The sequence below is a fragment of the Canis lupus genome, chromosome 27 (assembly GCF_011100685.1).
Source record: "Canis lupus familiaris isolate Mischka breed German Shepherd chromosome 27, alternate assembly UU_Cfam_GSD_1.0, whole genome shotgun sequence".
Classification (NCBI taxonomy): domain Eukaryota; kingdom Metazoa; phylum Chordata; class Mammalia; order Carnivora; family Canidae; genus Canis; species Canis lupus.
Genome location: NC_049248.1, coordinates 13,843,419 through 13,853,128, shown reverse-complemented (window position 1 = coordinate 13,853,128; position 9,710 = coordinate 13,843,419). Strand labels below are relative to the sequence as shown.

Sequence of the window (9,710 nt, the reverse complement as noted above, 5' to 3'; positions counted from 1 at the left end):
ATTGGTCCTGGCTGTAGGGTAGAAGCTCAACCTGACTGGGGGCCTTTACCTAGCTGCTTGGAGTTCTTTATAGCATGACAGCCTCGTGGCTGCTTTCAAGAGCTTGTTCATAGCACATCAAGAAGTTGTGTTACCTTTTATGATCTAGTCCTAAGAAGTCATGTAGCTCACTTCTATCATAATCTTATGGTTAATTAATTAATTAATTAATTTAAGAGAGAGAGGGAGAGGAAGAACACAGAGGGAGAGGGAGAAGCAGACTTCCTGCTGACTGGGGAGCCCAATGCAAGGCTCAGTCCCAGGATTCTGGGATCATGACCTAAGCTGAAAGCAGACGCTTAGCCTACTGAGCCACCCAGGTGCCCCACTTCTATTATAATCTTAAACTAATCCAGATTCAAGAATCAAGAACACAGGGGATCCCTGGGTGGCGCAGCGGTTTGGCGCCTGCCTTTGGCCCAGGGCGCGATCCTGGAGACCCGGGATCGAATCCCACATCGGGCTCCCGGTGCATGGAGCCTGCTTCTCCCTCTGCCTGTGTCTCAGCCTCTCTCTCTCTCTCTCTCTCTGTGACTATCATAAATAAATAAAAAATTAAAAAAAAAGAATCAAGAACACAGATTCCACGTTATCAACTGGAAGTGTGTTAAGAAGATACTATTGTGAATGCCTTTGGAAAATATGATTTATTTTGGGCACGGAAGAGTGAAACACCATGGCTTGTTCAAGGGTTAGTTGATTATACAGGCATTTCTTCCTTCCTAAAACAGTAAGCAATAAAGACTTTTCTTTGTTTATGGAGGAGAAGTATTACCATATTAAGTCCAGCTAAGTAAATATCAACTTTGGGTCTCAATGTTTTATTTTTCAAACAAATATTATGCTACTTTCTTTGCCTATAATCAGAGTGCTACCCCTCCACTCCCAGCTACATTGAGATGTAATTGACATATAATATTTTATAGGTGTAAGGTCTACAATGTGATGTTTTGATACACTTACATATGGTGAAATGGTTACCACAGTAGAGTTAACATCTCATCCCCTCACAAAATTACTATTTTTTTGTGGTGAGAACATTTAATATCTACTGTCTTAGCAAATTTTAAGTATAAATACAGTACTGTTAACTACAATCAGTGTACTGTGCATTGGATTTCTAGGACTTACTCATCTTAATGGGAATATTACACCCCATGACTGACATCACCCTATTTCCCATACCCCATAGCCCCCTGGCAACCACCAGTTTACTTTTTGTTTCAATAAGTTCAGCATTTTTAGATTTCACATACAAGTGGAGTACACATACAGTATTTGCCTTTCTTTGTCTGACTCATTTCACTTAGCATAATGCTCTCAAGATTCATCCATGTTGTTGTAAATGGCAGGATTTCCTTCTTTCTCATGCCTAACCAATATTCCATTGTACATAGTATATCTGTCTATCTATCTCATGTCTTCTCTATCCATTCATCTATTGATGGACACTTAGTTTGTATCCATATCTTGGCTCTTGTGAGCAATGCAACAATGAACATGGGAATACAGGTATCTCTTTGAGATCCTGATTTAATTTCATTTGGATATATACACCCAGAAGAGGAATTTCTGGACCATATGGTAGTTATATTTTTAATTTTTAAGGAACTTCCTTTTTTTAAAGATTTATTTATTTATTCATGAGAGACACAGACAGAGAGGGGCAGAGACATAGGCTCCTCGCAGGGAGCCCGATGCGGGACTCGATCCCAGATCCCGGGATCACAACCTGAGCCAAAGGCAGGCCCTCAATCACTGAGCCACCCAGGCGTCCCACTTTTTGAGGAACTTCCATATTGTTTTCTGTAGTGGCTGTACCAATTTATATTCCTACCAACAGTGCAGAAGGATTCTCTTTCCTCCACATCCTTGACAACACTGCTTATCTTTTGTGTTTTTGATGATAGCCATTTTAGCGGGTATGAGGTGATAGCTCATTGTGGCTTTGATTTGCATTTTCTTGATGATTAGTGATGTTGAGCACTGTTTCATGTATCTGTTGGTCATTTGATGTCTTCTTTGAAAAATGTCTGTTTAGTTCCTCTGTTCATTTTTGTAAAATGTTGCTTTTTAAAAAATTTTTAGAAGTATTTTATTTATTTGAGAGAGAAAGAGAGAAAGCACATGCATAAGCAAGGGGGAGGGGCAAAGGAAGAGGGAGCACAAGACTCCCCACTGAGCAGGGAGCCCTATGCATGACTCAATCCCAGGACCCTAGGATCATGACCTGAGCCAAAGGCAGAAGCTTAACTGAACCATCCAGGCAACCCCCATCTGTTCATTTCTAAATTGGATTAATTTTTTTTTTTTTTTTTTTTGCTATTGAGTTGTATGAGCTCCTTATATATTTTGGATATTAACCCCTTATCAGATAGTTTGCAAGTATTTTCTACCATTCTGTAGGTTGATTTTTCATTTTGTTGATTGTTTCTTTTACTGGGAAGAGCTTTTTAGTTTGATATAGCCCCCATTTATTAACTGTTGCTTGCTTTTCATGTGCTTTTGGTGTAACATCCCAAAGTCATTGCCAAGACCAACGCCAAGTAGATTTTCCCTATTTTTATTTTAAGAATCTCATGGTCTTAAACTTTATATTGAAGTCTTTAAGCCATTAAGTTAAGTTCTATTAGTGGTGTGGGGTAGGGGTCCAATATCATTCTTCTGCGTGTGATGATCCAGTTTTCCCAACACCATTTATTGAAGAGAATATCCTTTTCCCACTGAATATTCTTGGCTTCTTTATCAAATGGTAATTGGCCGTATATGCAGGGTTTATATCTGGGCTCTTGATTCTGTTTAATGATTTATATGTCTATTTTTATGCTACTATCCTAATGTTTTGATTACTATAGCTTTGTATATAGTTTGAAACCAAAAAGTATGATGCCCTCTGCTTTGTTCTTTCTCAGAATTGCTTTGACTATTTGGGGGCTTTTTGTGGTTTCATATGAACTTTATGATTATTTTTTCCTATTTCTGTGTGCCATTGGACTTTTGATAAGGGTTGCATTGAATCTGTAGATAGCTTTGGGATAGTATGGACATTTTAACAATATTAATTCTTCCAAACCATGAATAATGGATATATCTACTTGTGTCATCTTCAATTTCTTTTATCAAGGCCTTGCAGTTTTCAATGTACAAATCTTTCACCTCCTTGGTTAAATTTATTCTTAAGTATTTTATTGTTTCTCTTTATTTCTTTTTCAGATATTTGTTGCTTTCTAGAAATACAACTGATTTCAGTATTTTGATTGTATCCTGTAACTTTACTGAGTTCATTGATTAGTTCCAACAGCTTTTTGGTGGAGTCTTTAGGGGTTTTCTACATATAACATCATATCCGCAACAGAGACCATTTTATTCTTTCCAATTTAGGTGCTTTTTATTTCTTTTTATTGTCTGCTCTAACTAGGACTTCTAGTATTATGTTGAATAGGAGTGATGAGAGTGAGTACCCTATTCTTGTTCTTGATCTTAGAGGAACAGCTTTCAACTTTTTATCTTTGAGTATGATGTTAGCTGTGGGTTTGTCATATATGGCCTTTATTATATTGAAGTGTGTTCCTTTTATACCCAAATTAGTGAGAGTTTTTATCATGAAGAGATGTTGTATTTTTGTGAAATACTCTTTCTGCATCTATTGAGGTTATCATATGATTTTTATCTTTTATTCTATTAATGTAGTTTATTACATTTATTGATTTGTATATATTGAACCCCCCTTGCATCACAGGGATAAATACCATTTGATCATGGTGTATGATCCCTTTATTAGACTGTTGAAAAATTTTCCATGTATATGCCGCACAGATTTTAGCCTGTGGTTTTCTTTTTTTGCAGTGTTCCCATACGGCTTTGGTATGGGGGGCAATGAAACTATCTGATCCTGTATGTTAGAAAGTTTTTGATTACAGATTCAATCTTCATACTTGTTATTGGTTTATTCAGATATTCTATTTTTTTAAATAATTCATTCTTGGTAGGTGGTATGTTTCTAAGAATTCATCAGTTTCTTCTAGGTCACCCAATTTGTTGTATAATTGTTTATAGTAGTCTCTTATGATCCTTTGTATTTTTGTGGTTTCAACTGTAATGTCTCATCTTTTCTTTCTTTCTTTTTTTTTTGCCACAAGGTGTGTTTTATTTTCATTAATCATACAAATAATTTGCTATAATATTCCAGGACAAACTGGAGATTTGTCAGTCTAATGGGGGGGGGGTGTCCCCTCAGAGACCCGCAAGGCCGGTGGCATTGGCACGGAGTGCCTGGGTTAACAGTGCAGCCTGTCGCTCGTGTCCATCCTGCAGGTGGCTCTTCTTCCTCCACATCACCACTGGGGTGTCTCGAGGATGATGCGGGTGGGGAGAGAATCCTCTAGGTTCTAGGAAATGTCACTCCGCTTCTCCTGCTCAATGGTCTCTTTGGTCGGCAGGGTGTTCTTCTCCTGCGTCTCCCTCCGTTTTCTTTAGCTTGGCCTTATGAAGCTGGCGATTTCCCCTATGTCTGGCTTGTCTGCCATTTTCTTCAAGCTATCCAAGGAGTTCTGCTGCGAGCCCGGCGCCTGCTGCTTCCACTCGCGTTGCTGCAGCAAGAGACCTCATCTTTGATTTCTGATCTTATTTATTTGAGTCTTCTTTTTTCTTAGTCTGCTTGTCAAATTAAAAAAAATTCCTTAAAAAACTAGTTTTTAGTTTTGTTGTTCTTTTCTATTGACTTCTGTTCTCTACTTCATTCACTTCCGCTCTGCTCATTATTTCCCTCCTGCTAACTGTGGATTAGCTTATTCTCCTTCTAATTTTGGGGTGAAATTTAGGTTGTTAATTTGAGATCTTTGTTTTTTCTTAATTTAGGCATTTATCATTATAAACTTCTCAGAACTACTGCTGCTGCACTATAATTCTTGGAATGTTGTATTTCCATTTTCATTTGTTTTAAGATTTTTAAAATTTACTTTTTGACTTTTAACTCATTGGTTGTTCTGGAGTGTACTGTTTAATTTCCACATCTCCATGTATTTTCCAGATTTCCTCCTGTAATTGATTTCGAATTTCAAACCATTATGGTTAGAAAAGATACTTGCTAGGATTTCAGTCTTCCTTTGCTAATACTTATTTTGTGACCTATCAGTAATTTATCCTGGAGAATGTTCCATGTGCACTTGAGAAGAATGTGTATTCTATGTTGTAGGATGGAACGTTCTATATATGTCTATTAGGTTCATCTGGTCTTAAGTGTAGTGCTTCTCTATTGATTTTCTGTCCGGATCATCTATCCAATAGTTGAAAGGGATACTGAACTCCTCTACTATTATTGTATTATTGTCTGTTTCTTCCTTCAGATCTGTTAATATTTGCTTAATATATTTAGGTGGTCTGACATTGGGTATATATGTATTTATAATTGTTATTTCCTCTTGGTGAATTGACCCCTTTCTCATTATTATTATATAATAACTTTCTTGGTCTCTTGTTATGGCTTTTGAGTTAAAATCTGTTTCAATGTAAATAAGTATACCTACCCCTCTTCTTTTTTGGTTTCCATTTCTGTGGAGTATCTTTTTTCATCCTTTCATTTTGAGCCTATGTGTATGTATCCTTAAAGTTAATGTGAGTCTTGGTAGGCAGCATTTAGTTGGGTCTTATTTTTCTATCCACCTGGCTGGGGTCTATGAATGGAGAATTTAATCCATTTACATTTAGAGTAACTATTGAGAGGAAGGACTTACTAATGCCATCTTACTGTTTTCTGGCTGTTTTGTAGTCCCCTCTTCCTTTCTTTCTCTCTTGCTATTTTCCTTTGTGAATTGATGATTTTCGGTAGTGGTATGCTTTGATCCCCTTTGTTTATCATTTGTGAATCTACTCTAGTTTTTTTTGCCATGTAGTTACAATGAGGTTCACATAAAATACCCTACAGATGTAATACTATGTTTTATTCTGATGATGACTTAACTTCAATTATATACAAAAACTCTGTTCTTTTGTTTCTCCTCCATTTTGTGTTTTTGATGTCACAATTTACCTCTTTTTATATTGTGTATTCATTAACAAATTATTGTGGTTGTAGATATTTTTAATTTTCTCATCATTGAACCTGTATACTATGTGGTTAACACACCACCATGTTCCAGTATTAGCATATTCTAGTTTGACTATATACTTTTATCAGTGTGTTGTATATTTTCATATTACTAATTGGTGTTTTTTCATTTCAGCTTAAAGAATTATTCAGCATTTCTTGTAAGGCAGGTCTAGTGGTGATGAATTCCCTTAGCTTTTGCCTGGGAAAGTCTTTAACGCTCCCTCATTTTTTGAAGAACATCTTTCCCAGATAGCGTATTTTTGGTTGGCATTTTTTTCTTTCAGCACTTTAATATATCATCCCACTCTCCTGGCCTCTAAGGTTTCTGCTGAGAAATTCACTATTAGCCTCATAGGAGTTCCCTTGTAGGTTACAAGTTTCTTTTCTCTTGCTGCTTTTAAGACTCTCTGTCTTTTATTTTTGACAGTTTTATTATAATGTGTCTTGGAGATTTCTTTTTTTTTAATTTATTTTTTATTGGTGTTCAATTTACCAACATACAGAATAACCCCCAGTGCCCGTCACCCATTCACTCCCACACCCCCGCCCTCCTCCCCTTCTACCACCCCTAGTTCGTTTCCCAGAGTTAGCAGTCTTTACGTTCTGTCTCCCTTTCTGATATTTCCCACACATTTCTTCTCCCTTCCCTTATATTCCCTTTCACTATTATTTATATTCCCCAAATGAATGAGAACATATAATGTTTGTCCTTCTCCGACTGACTTACTTCACTCAGCATAATACCCTCCAGTTCCATCCACGTTGAAGCAAATGGTGGGTATTTGTCATTTCTAATGGCTGAGTAATATTCCATTGTATACATAAACCACATCTTCTTTATCCATTCATCTTTCGTTGGACACCGAGGCTCCTTCCACAGTTTGGCTATCATGGCCATTGCTGCTATAAACATCGGGGTGCAGGTGTCCCGGCGTTTCATTGCATTTGTATCTTTGGGGTAAATCCCCAACAGTGCAATTGCTGGGTCGTAGGGCAGGTCTATTTTTAACTGTTTGAGGAACCTCCACACAGTTTTCCAGAGTGGCTGCACCAGTTCACATTCCCACCAACAGTGTAAGAGGGTTCCCTTTTCTCCGCATCCTCTCCAACATTTGTGGTTTCCTGCCTTGCTAATTTGCCCCATTCTCACTGGTGTGAGGTGGTATCTCATTGTGGTTTTGATTTGTATTTCCCTGAAGGCAAGTGATGCAGAGCATTTTCTCATATGCATGTTGGCCATGTCTATGTCTTCCTCTGTGAGATTTCTCTTCATGTCTTTTGCCCATTTCATGATTGGATTGTTTGTTTCTTTGGTGTTGAGTTTAATAAGTTCTTTATAGGTCTTGGAAACTAGCCCTTTATCTGATACGTCATTTGCAAATATCTTCTCCCATTCTGTAGGTTGTCTTTTAGTTTTGTTGACTGTATCCTTTGCTGTGCAAAAGCTTCTTATCTTGATGAAGTCCCAATAGTTCATTTTTGCTTTTGTTTCTTTTGCCTTCGTGGATGTATCTTGCAAGAAGTACTGTGGCCGAGTTCAAAAAGGGTGTTGCCTGTGTTCTTCTCTAGGATTTTGATGGAATCTTGTCTCACATTTAGATCTTTCATCCATTCTGAGTTTATCTTTGTGTATGGTGAAAGAGAGTGGTCTAGTTTCATTCTTCTGCATGTGGATGTCCAATTTTCCCAGCACCATTTACTGAAGAGACTGTCTTTCTTCCAGTGGATAGTCTTTCCTCCGTTATTGAATATTAGTTGACCATAAAGTTGAGGGTCCACTTCTGGGTTCTCTATTCTGTTCCATTGATCTATGTGTCTGTTTTTGTGCCAGTACCACACTGTCTTGATGACCACAGCTTTGTAGTACAACCTGAAATCTGGCATTGTGATGCCCCCAGATATGGTTTTCTTTTTTAAAATTCCCCTGGCTATTCGGGGTCTTTTCTGATTCCACACAAATCTTAAAATAGTTTGTTCTAACTCTCTGAAGAAAGTCCCTGGTATTTTGATAGGGATTGCATTAAACGTGTAAATTGCCCTGGGTAACATTGACATTTTCATAATATTAATTCTGCCAATCCATGAGCATGGAATATTTTTCCATCTCTATGTGTCTTCCTCAATTTCTTTCAGAAGTGTTCTATAGTTTTGAGGGTATAGATCCTTTACATCTTTGGTTAGGTTTATTCCTAGGTATCTTATGCTTTTGGGTACAATTGTAAATGGGATTGATTCCTTAATTTCTCTTTCTTCAGTCTCATTGTTAGTGTATAGAAATGCCACTGATTTCTGGGCATTGATTTTGTATCCTGCCACGCTACCGAATTGCTGTATGAGTTCTAGCAATCTTGGGGTGGAGACTTTTGGGTTTTCTAGGTAGAGTATCATGTCATCGGCGAAGAGGGAGAGTTTGACTTCTTCTTTGCCAATTTGAATGCCTTTAATGTCTTTTTGTTGTCTGATTGCTGAGGCTAGGACTTCCAGTACTATGTTGAATAGCAGTGGTGAGAGTGGACATCCCTGTCTTGTTCCTGATCTTAGGGGAAAGGCTCCCAGTGCTTCCCCGTTGAGAATGATATTTGCTGTGGGCTTTTCATAGATGGCTTTTAAGATGTCGAGGAATGTACCCTCTATCCCTACACTCTGAAGAGTTTTGATCAGAAATGGATGCTGTATTTTGTCAAATGCTTTCTCTGCACGGAGATTTCTTTACATTGATTTTGTTGTGCACATATGAGCTTCATGAACTTGGATTTCCAAATCTCCTCCAAGATTTGGGAAGTTTTCAGTCATTATCTCTTGAAATAATCTTTTTGTGTCTTCTCTCTCTTTTTTCTTTTTTTAAAATTTACTATATCCATTCTTTTTTTATGATTTTTTTAAATTTATTTTTTATTGGTGTTCAATTTACCAACATACAGAATAACCCCCAGTGCCCGTCACCCATTCACTCCCACACCCCGCCCTCCTCCCCTTCTACCACCCCTAGTTCGTTTCCCAGAGTTAGCAGTCTTTACGTTCTGTCTCCCTTTCTGATATTTCCCACACATTTCTTCTCCCTTCCCTTATATTCCCTTTCACTATTATTTATATTCCCCACATGAATGAGAACATATAATGTTTGTCCTTCTCCGACTGACTTACTTCACTCAGCTCTCTTTTTTTTCTTTCTAAGACTTCAATAATTTGTGGATTGTTTCTCTTGATGGTAACCCATAGATCATGTAGGCTTTTTTAAACTTGTTTCCATTCTTTTTGCTTTGTTTTCTTCTGACTGAAGATTTTCAAAGTTCCTGTCTTCTGATTCACAGATTCTTTCTTTTGCATAATCCATTAGGCCATTTATGCTCTTTTTTTGCAATTTCCATTTTGTTTATTGTATCCTTTTCCAAAACTCTTTTTTAAAAAAAATGACTCTCTTTGTTAAACTTCTTAATTGTTCGCAGATTTGTCCAATTGTCTTCCTATGTTTTCTTGTAGCTCATTCAGATCCTTTATTTTATCTTAATTTTTTAAAAAATATTTTATTTATTTATTCATGAGAGACATACAGAGAGAGGCAGAGACATAGGCAGAGGGAGAA

At 37.3% G+C, this 9,710-nt stretch overlaps 1 pseudogene; it reads right to left on the bottom strand.

The window, feature by feature from the left end:
- Nucleotides 1-4,427: 4,427 nt before the first annotated feature.
- Nucleotides 4,428-4,565, bottom strand: LOC100685365 (annotated as a pseudogene).
- Nucleotides 4,566-9,710: the final 5,145 nt, after the last annotated feature.